Source organism: Octopus sinensis, linkage group LG5 (assembly GCF_006345805.1).
Source record: "Octopus sinensis linkage group LG5, ASM634580v1, whole genome shotgun sequence".
Taxonomy (NCBI): Eukaryota; Metazoa; Mollusca; class Cephalopoda; order Octopoda; family Octopodidae; genus Octopus; species Octopus sinensis.
The window spans coordinates 126,941,373-126,955,417 of NC_043001.1; the positions used below are offsets into that span (position 1 = coordinate 126,941,373).

Genomic DNA, 14,045 nt, shown 5'->3' on the forward strand with positions numbered 1-14,045 from the left:
TCCTCCTTTCTCCAAATATACTTCGAGAGCTATGGGTAGTTTCTTCGTAATGGTATTTTAAAGAGCTTGTATGCTGGCTCTGAATTGAGTTTTCTAATAAGCTGTTAACACTCATATATATTTATTTTGCGGTTTATGTGGTTTGATTCCCGCTGCAATTATTAATGCACTGGTTATCCAAAAGACTCGATTCATTGCTTCAATAATCCCAATTATATTCTATTTGGTATGAATTCTCTTAAATGATTTCGTTACTCTGAAACAAAGTGTTAATTCTTTTAGAAGGTTCTTGTGAATAAATAGCTTTTATATAGTTCCTATTACTTTATGATGCTTGTTGCTTCTGTGGAAATGTTTGTTATTTAAGGAGAGTATTTCGCCATGCAATTAACAACTGTCGTGCTAAACGGTGGACTGAATCAGATCCTACTTCTCTAGACTCAGTTTGGGTTTCTGTTTATTGTGGTGTATGAATTATATGTTATTGTGTTTCTAAATGTCTGGATTTACTTCTCAGCACTATGAAAATTTACTTTCTCAAAGGAGACATTGGATCTTTTCGGTTTGAACGGCAGTTTTTTTTTTAATAATTTCCACATAAATAAACACTTTTAAACTTCGTATACTGGTAGAATGTGTTTATAAAACATCTTTTTCTCTTGGCATTATTGAGAAAATTCTATAGTTTGTAAGATATTTGCTGTTTTTTTTCTTCAATTTCTGAAATTTCAACCAATCAATGATGTCTATTGAGGTGAAAACATTCTGTGCCGTATGAATATGTCCCTCGTTTAAGAAACAGATTGGGTTTATTTACATTTCTGAAGAAAAAAGATACCCTTCCCCCACCCCTAAACCTAGCCCTAACTCTAACCCTAAAACAGATTGAAATGCAATAGATCGATACTAGGGTCATAATTATGGGTGACAATTTCATATGACACCGCTAGAAAAAACTGCCGTTCAAACCGAAAAGATCCGAGACATTAAATATTCTTTACCTTATTACAATAGGCATTTTTCTAGTAACAAATTCGTAGGCGGCTGGAATTAGGCTATGTATGAAGTGATTGATTGTAATTTTTGGTAAATCTTCATCGTTGTGTCCAGTAAAATAACAGATACCAGGTAGGTTTCTGTGGTTAAACGTGCGTCAGATGTTTTGGTGGCTGCTATAACCTTTTCCCAATGAGCGTGCTGTCAAAACCACCACTCTGATTCTTAACTGCTATAGAGCTACTCGTATCGACACTAAGCAGTCTCATGTTGCCTATGTCTTCTGGGTAATACAAGAGAAATAGGTTAAAATTTCACATACATCAATTCCTTGTAGCTTCTCAAAGTTTGAGCTCTTTTCATATATTCTCCCAACATTTGTTGTTAGGAAAAGTGGGCGTTTAGCGTATGCTGGAATTAGGAACTTGACCGGTCTAGTGGTTATGTGATTAGCTGGGAATTCTATGGCAAAATATGGAAGATGCCTATGGTGATAAAAGCGTGAAACTCTATATCAAGTTGAATTTTACACTCGATCAGTTTAAAACAATATATTTCATCGGTAGTAATTTAACGTTTCTATTTATTACCTCAGCTAAGGCGGAGGTAATGTTTAAAATTATTTTTACGAAGATTGGGTGTGCTTTTCACTTTTTGTTTTGTTTTTTTCTTGATGACCCTAATTAGCTTTTCGCACGCATAATTATCCTACAATTTGGTTCGATGTTGAATTTTATTTGTGTGTGCGCGCGCGTTTGCCTCTGTATGTGTGTGTGTGTGTGTGTGTGTGTGTGAGCGCGCGTGTGTGTGTGTCTTGGTGTGCGCTGCATTCGCTTCTCGTTTTTGCTTCTTTTTTCGATGTGCAATTGTCCGTATATCGTATGAGTTTTGTCGCCATTATTTTATTGTCCTTCGATGACTTTCTAAATGTCATTGGGGGCTTTTATAGATTTGTATTATGTTGTCAAGTAGTAATTTATGGTCAGTTTTTGTAACTCGCATAAATTGCTCGTTTTGTCCGTAAATACAAAAATGTATTTATATCCTCCTTCAGCTTCTGTAAGAATTTACTGATTGCTTTTTTTTCTTCTGGACTTTAAGTCTGTTCAACCATCATATGAACTCTTCCAAACATTTTGCAGCATTTGTTCCAGGATATTAAGTCCTGGGTTCAAGTTCTGTCGTGAATAACTTTGCCTTTCATATTTTCTCCCAATAGGTTCGATAAAAAAGTACAAGTCTACAACTGAACTCGGTCTTATTGACTGCTTATACATGCTAACACGCAGTGAGTATCTCCGTCCGTGAGCGGAAGTCCGACAAGTAAAGCGGCCCACCATTTTGTCTACACCACAGTCACATCAATATTAACCGTCTTTAACACTCTATATTACTGCCAATATATACAAGCTGTCATTTACTCATACATAGACACACTCATAAAGCCACTATTTACTCATACATACATACGCGCTCGCAGACTCATTCTTTCCTTTCCCCTCTTCTCTAAAAGTGGACCCTATTAAAAGGGATAAAGTGAAAAATATGATATACATGCTTGTATACAGGCATTCATGAATACCCACATAGAAACACATGTGCGTATACACATACATACTGGTACACACATATGTACACAAATGTATACGTATTATGCATAAGATGCACTAAAGAACAACCATAGCGAATCCTACGCAGGTTCAATATAATTTTAGTAGTAAGATAATTCAAACAATATAAACGATATTTCGCCCAGGAAAAGCAAGCTTGGCAATGTTTATGGTCTCTCCAAGTTAAATATACAAACCTACATGTGAGTAAAAATCAATGCTGTTAGCTAAAGGCTCTCTCACTCTCTCTCAAAATATTATTGTGCATATAAAACAACGTAAATGAAAGATAATCTCCCATCTTAGACAAAATATGCTGTTTATTTCTTTTCATTATGACTACAGAAACCTGGCTCTTGTCCATAGAAAAGAAAAAAAATCTTAATCGAAAAGGATCCAGCACACTTGACTTCAAAAACAAGCAACACATGATAAGGAACGTCCAACATTGTAAAGAACGGCAGTGCTCTGAAATGGGAAAGGGACAATAAGGGAGAGAGGGAGGGAGGGAGAGGGAGGGAGGGAGAGAAAGTTAGTTTCTTTAGCTTACAGTGTTGTATCTTATTTATGTTGGTTTAAATTGTACAGGCATAGACATCGCTAAGCTTGATTTTCATTGGACGAAATGTGTTTTTTCAATGGTCTCTCGATAAACGCGTAAAACTTAAAAAACACTATGCATATGATGATGCAATATAGAATCGTTATGTGGAATGCAGCTTAAATAATTTGACATTGTGGACTACAGCATTCATGAAAAAACTTCATGGACTACCAACTGTAAATTTATGTTTAATTGCGTTGCACAAAACACATTAGATATTTTTTTTAAATACATATAAATTTACTTTTAATAGGTTTAGATTTTAGATTATGACATGCAAATAATGTTAGCGACTTCCTTGGTCTTATGAAACTCACTTTGGACCATCAAAACTTGGCTAGAACCACTTGCTGTGAAGGTAAACTATCTCATGCATCACTAGCATAAAACAAACATCTCGAAAATTATGGAACCGGTGATCACAAATGTTATTTATCGCTTAAGTTGCCCTCAACTATTTGAGATTAATTTACCATCCTGGTGAGTCGGGATTTCCAAACGGTTCTTTTGAATTCTCCAACATCTGACATGAGCATTTTAAAGAAAATTCGCCCACATATTCGTTCCATCCATCTCTCATTTTTCGGAAAATTACGTTAGGCACCCATATTTTATCGATTTTTGTCTGTCTCAGATTTTGTTTATATCGTTCACATCATTCTGTTGCTTAATTACAATTTCCGTTGTTATTTCTAAGAGCAATTACTCCTACGCATGTATTACATCCTCACTATTGGATAACGTCATAATCTTTACGTAACTTTCACACACCTCGTGCCAGACTTGCACTGCTTCTAAAAATAAGTGCCCAGCATCGTTCTTCGCTTATTAGTTCTGCTCTTTACTAGTCAATAATCAGATGCTCCCGGTGGGAAGACACAAAAGTTTAAATTGACCCAAGCATGATCCAGGTAAAATTATTTTATGGAAATCTATGAAGACTGCAAATGAACGAAACGAAATAACAGTTGGATTCTTTACTACAATCAGACAGCACCAACATTGTTCTTTCACAAAGATAAATTATGTAACCAACAGATGATGTTATCCTCGCGGGTGTTTGTAAATATGTTTCTGAGCAGTACACATTTGTGCTGTTTAAAGAAAAGAAAATAAACATCGGATGAATAACGTGTGTGAATCTGATTAATCAATGGCAGATGCAGTATATAGTGTAAGTACGATGATGTAATTGTCTACATTACTTACGTCAGAATGCTTTGATTTAATTGAGATGCCTTTTGGCTAAGATGCGCCAATAGCCGAACAGTTCAAATCTATCACATCTGCAGTTTGTTCGAATCTCATTATATGGTTAGTGTATACGAACGAATCATCACCAATGTCAATTAAGGTTGTTTTCGGGGATTTAGTTTGGTTCTATTATCAATACGATTTTTCTACTGGATTGGGTATGTCAGGATTGTTACGGTACGCTTATATTTCTGATGTTGTTACAAATATCAATAGTATTATTTGATCCCTTCTTAATCACGGTATTACATGTTATTAAAATATATCTCCAGTTCAAACTTTTGGCCAACCAGAATGATGTTTGGCCAATACAGCCAGCAAGGTCAATGATTTAATTTTTCTTCGGTGGTGACTTCACCAATTTCTGTGATTTACAGTGATTTTTCTATTATGCGCAGGCGGCAAGGTCGATGACATTACAAACTCGTTAGAACGTTGGACACAATGCCTAGCAGTACTTGTTCCGGTTCTTTACGCTTGAGTTCAAACCCCGACGAGGATAAGTACTCTGTTCTTTGTTTTCGGTGGTCAATAAAATATGTACGTTTAAATATTTGTTGTGCAAGATTTTTTATGTGAAGTCGTGTGTTGAAACAGATATTGTTATATTTCGGAATGGTCATTTTGCCAGTTTAGCCAATAAAATAGAAATACAAAATGGCTGACGGTTAGTAAGGAGAGACACAAATAAGTAAGAAGAAAACAAAGGACCACTGATGCGGTCACAGGAGTGTGACGAAAGAACTCTGGTCGAAATAAGATTAAGATTAATGTAAAAAATGAATAACACTGAAGCAAAATAACACCAAATATATAGTGCGTGTGTTTTTATTGGCTAAACTGGCAAAATGACCATTCCGAAATATAACAATAAAATATGTCATGTACTGGAAGTCGATATAATCAACAAACCGCTCCCCCACTGAAATTCCAGGTAATATTCCTATTCCTATTTTAGAAAGAATTATGTGAGGATGATAGAATCGCAGAATCTAAACATCACTCTCGTTTTACCATACTTACAAGTTCAATCGTTTTTCATCTCTTCTATATTTATATTTATGCTTTAAGAAGAAGAATAAGCACAGTCTCATAACATAGCATCTTGGGTAAAGGTAATTGTTTTATGACCTCAGGTTAATCCACAACTGGGGAGTAACTGTGTAAGCGGCCACTGTATAGAAGTCTGTCAGATGGATTGTTCCAAATATTCGAAGAAACTGCCTTGTCGCAAAGTGCGTCACGCTGATTCCGCTTGAGAATAGATGCCTGTGCCCGTAGCTATTTAGATGCTATTTCAATGAACATTTAATTCAGTTGATTAAAGAGCTGGAATACATATCCTTGAACGACGGGGAAATATCCATCTAGTTAGTGAAAGAAGGGATTCTGAGACGGTGGCAAAAAAACATAAAGTTGTTCGATACGTTTCTACTAGAGAGAAATTTATCAAAACACCCAAAAGTTGATTTAATTGATTAAATCTCAACTATACAGATTTGCGGCCTTGGTCAAATGATGGAAATAAATATTTGATGATTCTATGTAGTAACAAACAACCAGTACTACACGACAGCTCATCTAAACACAACACACTACATGTAGTGCGTGTCGAATCCAACGCTTAAACAAACAAATGCATACACATGGATAAACCGGACATTATTTGCTCTTGTATGCTTATTAATATTGTGGAGACGCAATGAGCGGACTCGCGGTCATAGGATCGCGGTTTCGATTCCCAGACCGGGCGTTGTGAATGTTTATTGAGCGAAAACACCTAAAGCTCCACGAGGCTCCGGCAGGGGATGGTGGTGATCCCTGCTGTACTCTTTCACCACAACTTTCTCTCACTCTTACTTCCTGTTTCTGTTGTACCTGTATTTCAAAGGGCCGGCCTTGTCACTTTCTGTGTCACGCTGAATATCCCCGAGAACTACGTTAAGGGTGCACGTGTCTGTGGAGTGCTCAGCCACTTACACGTTAATTTCACGAGCAGGCTGTTCCGTTGATTCCGTTGACGGAGTGCTTCCATATCAATATTAACCTTATGCTTGCTACTGGCAGAAATTTTATGCACTCCATCTATATTATTATGTATTACTCTATGAGTATTATTAATTTCGCTATAGATGAAAATGGGTGGGTTATTAGATTAGTTAACTGGTTCAATTAATTAAAATGAGTGTTGTTTGGGTCAAATTATCTCCCTTACACAAACGTCCGCAAGCTATCAATTGTTTTCATTCCTATTGTCAACTAAACCGGAGTTTATTATCCTGCTAGAGTCCATCATATTATATTCCACCATATTTGTATAATTATTAATACAAGTCATATTATTACTATCTATATTAGTTGTATTATTTGTGTTTACTGCGGTCCTTTCTAACATATGGATCCACAGTTCGCTTCTCTCTCCAAAGTGGGTGAAATCTTTGGACAAAGTTGCATAGGAATATCTATCTTGGATGATTATGTACTGCAACTGACTCGATTAAATGTACACAAACGCTACATAAAAGGACATTTGAACACTTATCCAGCTGACACAGGTGTCAGATTGGAAATTAAGGTGAATATAATTAGAATAATACTGTAATAAATAAACTTTGAAGATATATAGTTCGCCATTCTTCTTTATGATGTCTCGATTAAACATGTGGTGTCCTGTACTCATATATGCATGTATATATACATGTAGATGTAGGTATGTACATATATGTATGTATGTATGCATATGTTTTATTTATTAAATTGTTATTATATGATTGAACGCCACGCGTCGTTTTCTTATTCTCCAAGTTTTTATTATAATAATTATGTCTTCCTCTCTACCTGTCTCTCTCCTTCTTATTTTTCACCCTTTCTGGTTTCTTTTCTTCTCTCTCTCTCTCTCTCTCTCTCTCTCTCTCTCTCTCTCTCTCTCTCTCTCTGGCCGCTGACCGGACAGCTAACTCTCTTTCTGCCCGCTGCATTCAACAAGTCAACACCGACTTTCTTCTGTCTTCCGCAAGCCGATCTTCAGAATGCGTTCTAACGAATTTTTCCACCGTCTAGGCTTAAAAAAACCCCCTTATTGTTGGTTTCCTTGTCCTGTTTTTATTCTTTATGTGTACTGTTTTTTCTTCATTTGTATTGCTTTCACGCCCCGTTCTTGTCACCTCTGCAAAAGAATTTTATTTAATTCATTTTACAGGAAGGACTATTTCGGTCGGATCGTATTCTGCCCTAACCTTCGAAACATGGATTGAGTCGAAACAGGGGCAGCTGATGAAGGGGAATATTCCTTGTACTGTTTGTCTTGTACTCTGTTTTTTCGTTGTTAAAAAAAGTCCGTTTCCTTGTTTGATTTTGTTTTCGTTTCTCATTGTGTTCTACGTTTATTAGTGGTGTCATGTACTCATATATGCATGTATATATACATGTAGATGTAGGTATGTACATATATGTATGTATGTATGTATGTATGTATGCATATGTTTTATTTATTAAATTGTTATTATATATATATATATATAAGTCAAGACTATTGAAAAGGTTGCAAGACGCAACGAAAATTTTAGGAAAATAAAAATAAGAAAATAGTGGAAATTTTACCGGTGAGTGTGTTACATTATAAGGCACAAAAAGAAAATGACTCTCCCCAGACACAACAGAATTTCAAATTATTATTTTGGGCACAAGACCGATCGGCACTTATAACGGGAAAGGTTAGTTGATTACTCCGACCCCCTTGTGCTTGACCTCGAAAGGATCAGAGGATGCAGTGAATCACAACGACAATCACAGAAACGTTGTTGTGTTGACAGAGATTCGTAGAGTAGTTGATGAGATGTGATGCGTTGCGATAGGATACATTATGGGGAAGGATGAAGTGTGTTATAAAGACGGATGACGTGGGGTTGCTGCGTTGAGAGAGTTGTGAAAAAAGACGTGTTAAAACGGCGGTTGATGAGGTATTGTCATGATTAGTGGATTTGCAGTTAGTCTTTGTTGTTGTTGTTGTTATTGTTGTTGCTAATAAGAATATTATAGTTGATATGGTTGGAATTTCACGTTGTAGTGCGGAGAGAATTTCTGGTAATGATGTTGTTAGCGTTGATGTTATTGTTGCTATTTTATTCGTGGTCGTATCGATACTTCTTGTTTTTCAAAAAGCAGTGGCTATGGTGATGATATCTGAAATAGTGTAAAATGGCGGAGAATAATTAAAAACAAAAAGAAAGAAAACAAGAAATATAAAAAAAAAGAAAAAGAAAAAGAGAAACAAATAGAAGGAAAGCGCAAGACAAAACGAAAAGAAAGTACGGAAAATAAGCCTAAAAATACGAAAGAAATAGAATTCTTTTGAATGAAAATTTAACGGAATTCGTATAGAAAATAAGAGAATATCAAGAGAAATATTCCAGAATATTTCGACTATTCTTCCTGTCGTATCAGTAAAAATTGAAAATATAAATAACAAAAAATATGAAACAAATAACACAAAATATATATATGTTTGCATGTATTTATTTAATTACCTATCGCTCTATCTGTATTTGCGTTTATATACTTACATGTGTACAAGATATATATATATATATATATATATATATATATATACATGCATAAATGCTTCTGTGTATGTTTCTGTGTTTCTGTGTCTGGTTATAATATGAATATATATACATTTGTGTGTGTATGTGTGCGTGTGTATGTGTGCGTGTGTGCGTGTGTGTGTGTACATTTTAAAATATTATACATGTATAGGTGCATATACAATTATATTTTTATATATGTATACACTTACACGTATATGTATGTATACATATATGTATACATGCATGTATGCATATACATATAGATATTCTTTTTTCATACAGACTCGCACACACATATGTATAGAATTAAATATAATGTGATATGATGTTAATCCACATAATCCAGTAGGTGATATTTTATCAAGAAATATTAACAGTGAATATGAACTTGGAAGTTAAACTTGGATCAATGACTTCATATCTAAAGATTTTCTTGTCGTCTTTGTATTCTCCTTTGTTTTGTGAATTAAAAAAAAAATCGTTTTCTATTGCAGATTATAAACTTTATAGATGAATAGAAAATGCATCTAAATACTTATAAATGCATTAGGTGTCTACATGTCCTTTTTGCATTTAGAGATGAATATAAAGAAAAGAAAAAAAATGAAAAGATAGATGAACAGCTTGACTTATACAATACCCAGCATTGTGAATAGATACGAGCGAAACACATTTATACTTACACACACACACACATACACACACACACACACACATACAGGCATGCACAAGACAGTTTACACACACGCACATATATAAGTATGCCTGTTTATGTATTTACATGTATACATTATATTTTATATATCTGTGGGTGTATATATTTATATATTTGTTTTGCTAGATTTTTGATGTGAAATCGTGTTATATATATATATATATATATATATATATATATATATATATATATATATAATAAATATTAGGGAATAAATCCAAATTTACAGGGAAAAAATCAGATTTAGGATTAAATCCAATTTTATAGTAAAATATTATATAATATTAGAGACAAAACCACTATTTTGCAAAACAAACAAGGAAAGACTTAATCAATACATAAAATTTAATAAAAAGAAAAAAAGTAAAAAAAATTTTTATTAAAATTTTATGTATTGATTAAGTCTTTCCTTGTTTGTTTTGCAAATAGTGGTTTTGTCTCTAATATTATATATATATATATATATATATATACAAATTAATAAATAAATGGCACGACTAAGTACCGATATTTACTGGAAATAGCGAACGTAAAAATACGACGCTAAAGTGTAGCTTCACCGCGTATGTATTAGTAAAAATGCGTGTGTGCAACAAAATAGAGAAAAAAAACCGTCTTACCTCCAGGGAGAACATCTGAAAGATGAAACACCCGGAAAATGGATAATGTGGTACCTGCAGGTTTCAGGTTTTGCAAGATATGTCTCTCACCCATATTTGCTTTACCTTCTTCAGCCAAACATATACCAAGACGAAACTACGATGTTACCACATAAATACCAACACACTCGACTAAAATACGGAACGCTAACAGTACAAGAAACGGTGAAGAAGTTTCAAAATATCAGTAATGCAATACAAAGTATTGCCTTCCAGTAAAAAGTAGCCCGTGAGGGAAAAATACACAATATACATATATATATATATACATATATATATATATTTGTTTTGCAAGATTTTTGATGTGAAATCGTGTGTTATATATACATATATACACATACACATATATATATGTATGTATATATACACACAAATACACGCATACACACACACAATCACATCACACACAGACATAGACACGCGCACTCACTCACACACATATATATACACATACATACACACTCCCCGTACACATTAATAGAGATAGATAGATAGATACGTGCAAGTATAGACATATTTATGTATGCACACAGATATATGTGTGTGTGTGTGCGTATGTACCTGTCTGTATGTATATGTATGCGTATGTATGAAAGCATATCAATGGTTGTCAAAAGCAAGAAAAGGGTATCCAAGAGCGAACTCTGTAATAAAATATTATTTAAGGCTTTAAAAAATCCAGACTAATGTTGGGACATGTTGAAATTTCAGAATTTTATTACTGTCAAGTGTGATTAATAAAACAAAGCGATAGAATGTTTCATTGCTTTTTAATTTTTAATCTTCAAATCGTACTTACCACTATGTTTTTCATTAATTTTGAAAGCGAAGAACAGCAGGAATTTTCTTTCTGTTTTTGGTTTTTCGGCCAGTGGTATTTCGAATTAAACAGAAACACTCCAGCTATGTGTGCGTGTGTGTGTGTCTGTGTGTGTGTGTCTGTTTGTGTATGTATGTCTATACATAATACTTGTTGCCACTTCAACATGGCTGTTCCGTAAAAACCGAGGTTAATACAGTTCTATATTTAAGAGGTGAATATTTGATGAATATTTGTCCTCATTTTCTGTTGTGTCTGGGGAGAGTCATTCTCTTTTAGTGCCTTAATATTTAACACACTCACCGGTAAAATTTCCACTTTTTCTTATTTTTATTTCCTAAAATTTTCGTTGCGTCTTGCAACCTTTTCAATAGTCTTGACTCTCATGTTGTTTGTTGTCAACACATCGTGTCGGCTGATATACTCTCCAGCATTCATCAGGTGTCTTGGGGAAATTTCAAACCTGGATTCTCATTCCTAAGGTATTTTTTTATGTTATTATTATTATTATTATTATTATTATATGGAATCGAACTCGGAATCTTGGGGTTAGTAACCACTACGCCATTTTTAACCCCAAAAGGACACCTCGACTAGCTGGTTATCCATGCAATATGCACCCGATATATATATTGCCAGGTTGGAAGGGAACCCACTAGAGCGTCCGGTTTCTAGCTATTTTTGCCCTTCTCAGTGATGAGTACCTGTCCGCTAGAGATAGCAGTAGCTCGTTCCGGTTCGCAATATATAGAAAAATAAATGACAGCCAGACATTGGAACTGATTATACAGTCAAAGTTGATAGTTAAGAAATCTCTATGAGAAATATTAGTAACTATACTGAAATGTAGTGTTGCAATATATGTTGGGTGTATATATATATATGTGTGTGTGTGTGTGTGTGTGTGTGTGTGTGTGCATGTATGTATGTATGTATGCATGCATGCATGCATGCATGTAAGTATGTATGTATGTATGTATTTGTGTGTGTGCGTGTGCGTGTATATATATATATATATATATATATATATATATGCATGTATGTTTATATCTGTATGTCTCTTCCCATGCCATGGTAGTGGTCGTCCAGATCCTTTTGCCCTGCACAGAGAGCCTTCCTCTTCGGAATTTTTGTGCCATGTCCAAATCTGTACTGTCGCGGGAGAAGTGGAGGGCAGGATGGAAAGATTTGACAAAAGATAGGAAAGAGTCTAAATGTTCGCGGGAGAGTGAGGTTGCACCGATATCGGCGTCAATATAACGACCGTATAGTTCAGGAGTAGGACTACTGAAACTTGAGAATATTTGGGCCTCAACGTAGCCAACGAACATATTCGCATAGTTGGGGTCCATTCTCGTTCCCATGGCCATTCCCTAGACTCTCTCAAAAATGCACGCCGCACAGTCTTGTTCGACTGTGTTCGGGCATACTCCAACACACAAAACGTCTTTTCTCTTCCACTGAATGTCATTTCTATACCTGAAAAGGTAGACATATCAAACATTAAGCATAAAAGTTTGACCTGTTTCTACACATGCTGTTAAAATTTGAAGTCATTTGAACAAGAACTGGCAAATTTATTAGATTGCAAATAAGCATGTTTATTTGCCTTTTTACTTATTTACACACACACACACACACACACACACACACACACACACATATATACTATAAATACGCATATAAACATGTGTACTTTCAGTCCAATATACAAAAATAAGCATATAGCATATTAACCTTGTTAAAGTGTGATATGACTTGGAAATTTCGGCCAACCCACGTTCATCAGGCAGTAATAAATATGTGTGTGGGTGTAGTGAGAATTTACAAAGAAACAAAAGACGAAGACGGGTGTGTAAACAACAAAAAGATGTTTAACGCTCGTGAAGTGAGAAAGTCATTAACGTTTCGAGCCTACGCTCTTCGACAGAAAGGAACACAGAAATAAACAGGGAGAGAAAATAGAAAAAACGTTTAGTGGCTAGCGATCTATCATGGCGAAAGCCGGACAGAGGGGTCACACAGGAGAGCAAGGAAGAAGGGGAGGTAATAAAATAGTGGTGATCCCAAAACGAAGGTGCGCGTGCGTGTGTATGTGAGAGCATGTATGTGCGTATATGCATGTGTAGGTGCGTTGATGATGGTGTAGGTCCTGGGAAGTGGTCAGTGCTAGTGTGTGCGCCGATGTGGAAGCTGGGAAGTGGTTAGTGCTAGTGTGTGCGAGGTGGTGTGATGTGGTGTAGTGTGGTATGGTGGTGTGTGGTGTGTGGTGTGGTAGTGTGTGGTGTGATGTGGTGGAGTGTTGGTATGTGGTGTGGTGGTGTGGGGGTGTGGGGGAGTCTAAAATGGGGGAGTAAGAGTGGGGTCTAATGGATGGGTGTCTGTGAGGGGGGGTTGGAGAGGTAAGAGCAAGTTTTGGCAGCTTAGGGGGGCAGGGGAACAAGCCAGGCTGGGAAGTTGGGTTAAGGAAGAAGCTGTGGACCAAGAGGTCTCGTAGGTTGTGGGCTCGTTTGAAGGATGGGAGGGGTCGGTTAGTGAAGATCTGTGAAGTGGAGGGGTCGGCCTGGAGTCGCCGGAAGGCTCAGAGAATGGTGCATTGGAGAGGAAGGGTGGTGGGGTGGTAGGTGAGGGAAAAAGGGATACGGGTGACGGCGGGGAGGTGCGGGGGAGAGAGCAGATTCACAGTTCACGGAACGTGCTCTGGGAAGGGCGGTGTGGATAGTGGTAAGGGGATATCCACGTAGGATGAAGTGGTGATGGGATATCCACGTAGTATGAGTTGAGACTGAATATCAAAGTCA

General features: G+C 36.0%; 1 long non-coding RNA gene across 1 annotated transcript in view; it reads left to right on the plus strand.

The window, feature by feature from the left end:
• The first annotated feature begins 1,758 nt into the window (after positions 1-1,758).
• The window catches only part of LOC118763552, a 16,102-nt gene continuing 3,815 nt past the window's right edge, over positions 1,759-14,045 (plus strand). The window contains exons 1-2 of the long non-coding RNA XR_004999310.1: positions 1,759-1,787; positions 4,229-4,237. This is a non-coding gene — a long non-coding RNA (uncharacterized LOC118763552). The remainder of the gene's footprint in view (positions 1,788-4,228; positions 4,238-14,045) is intronic.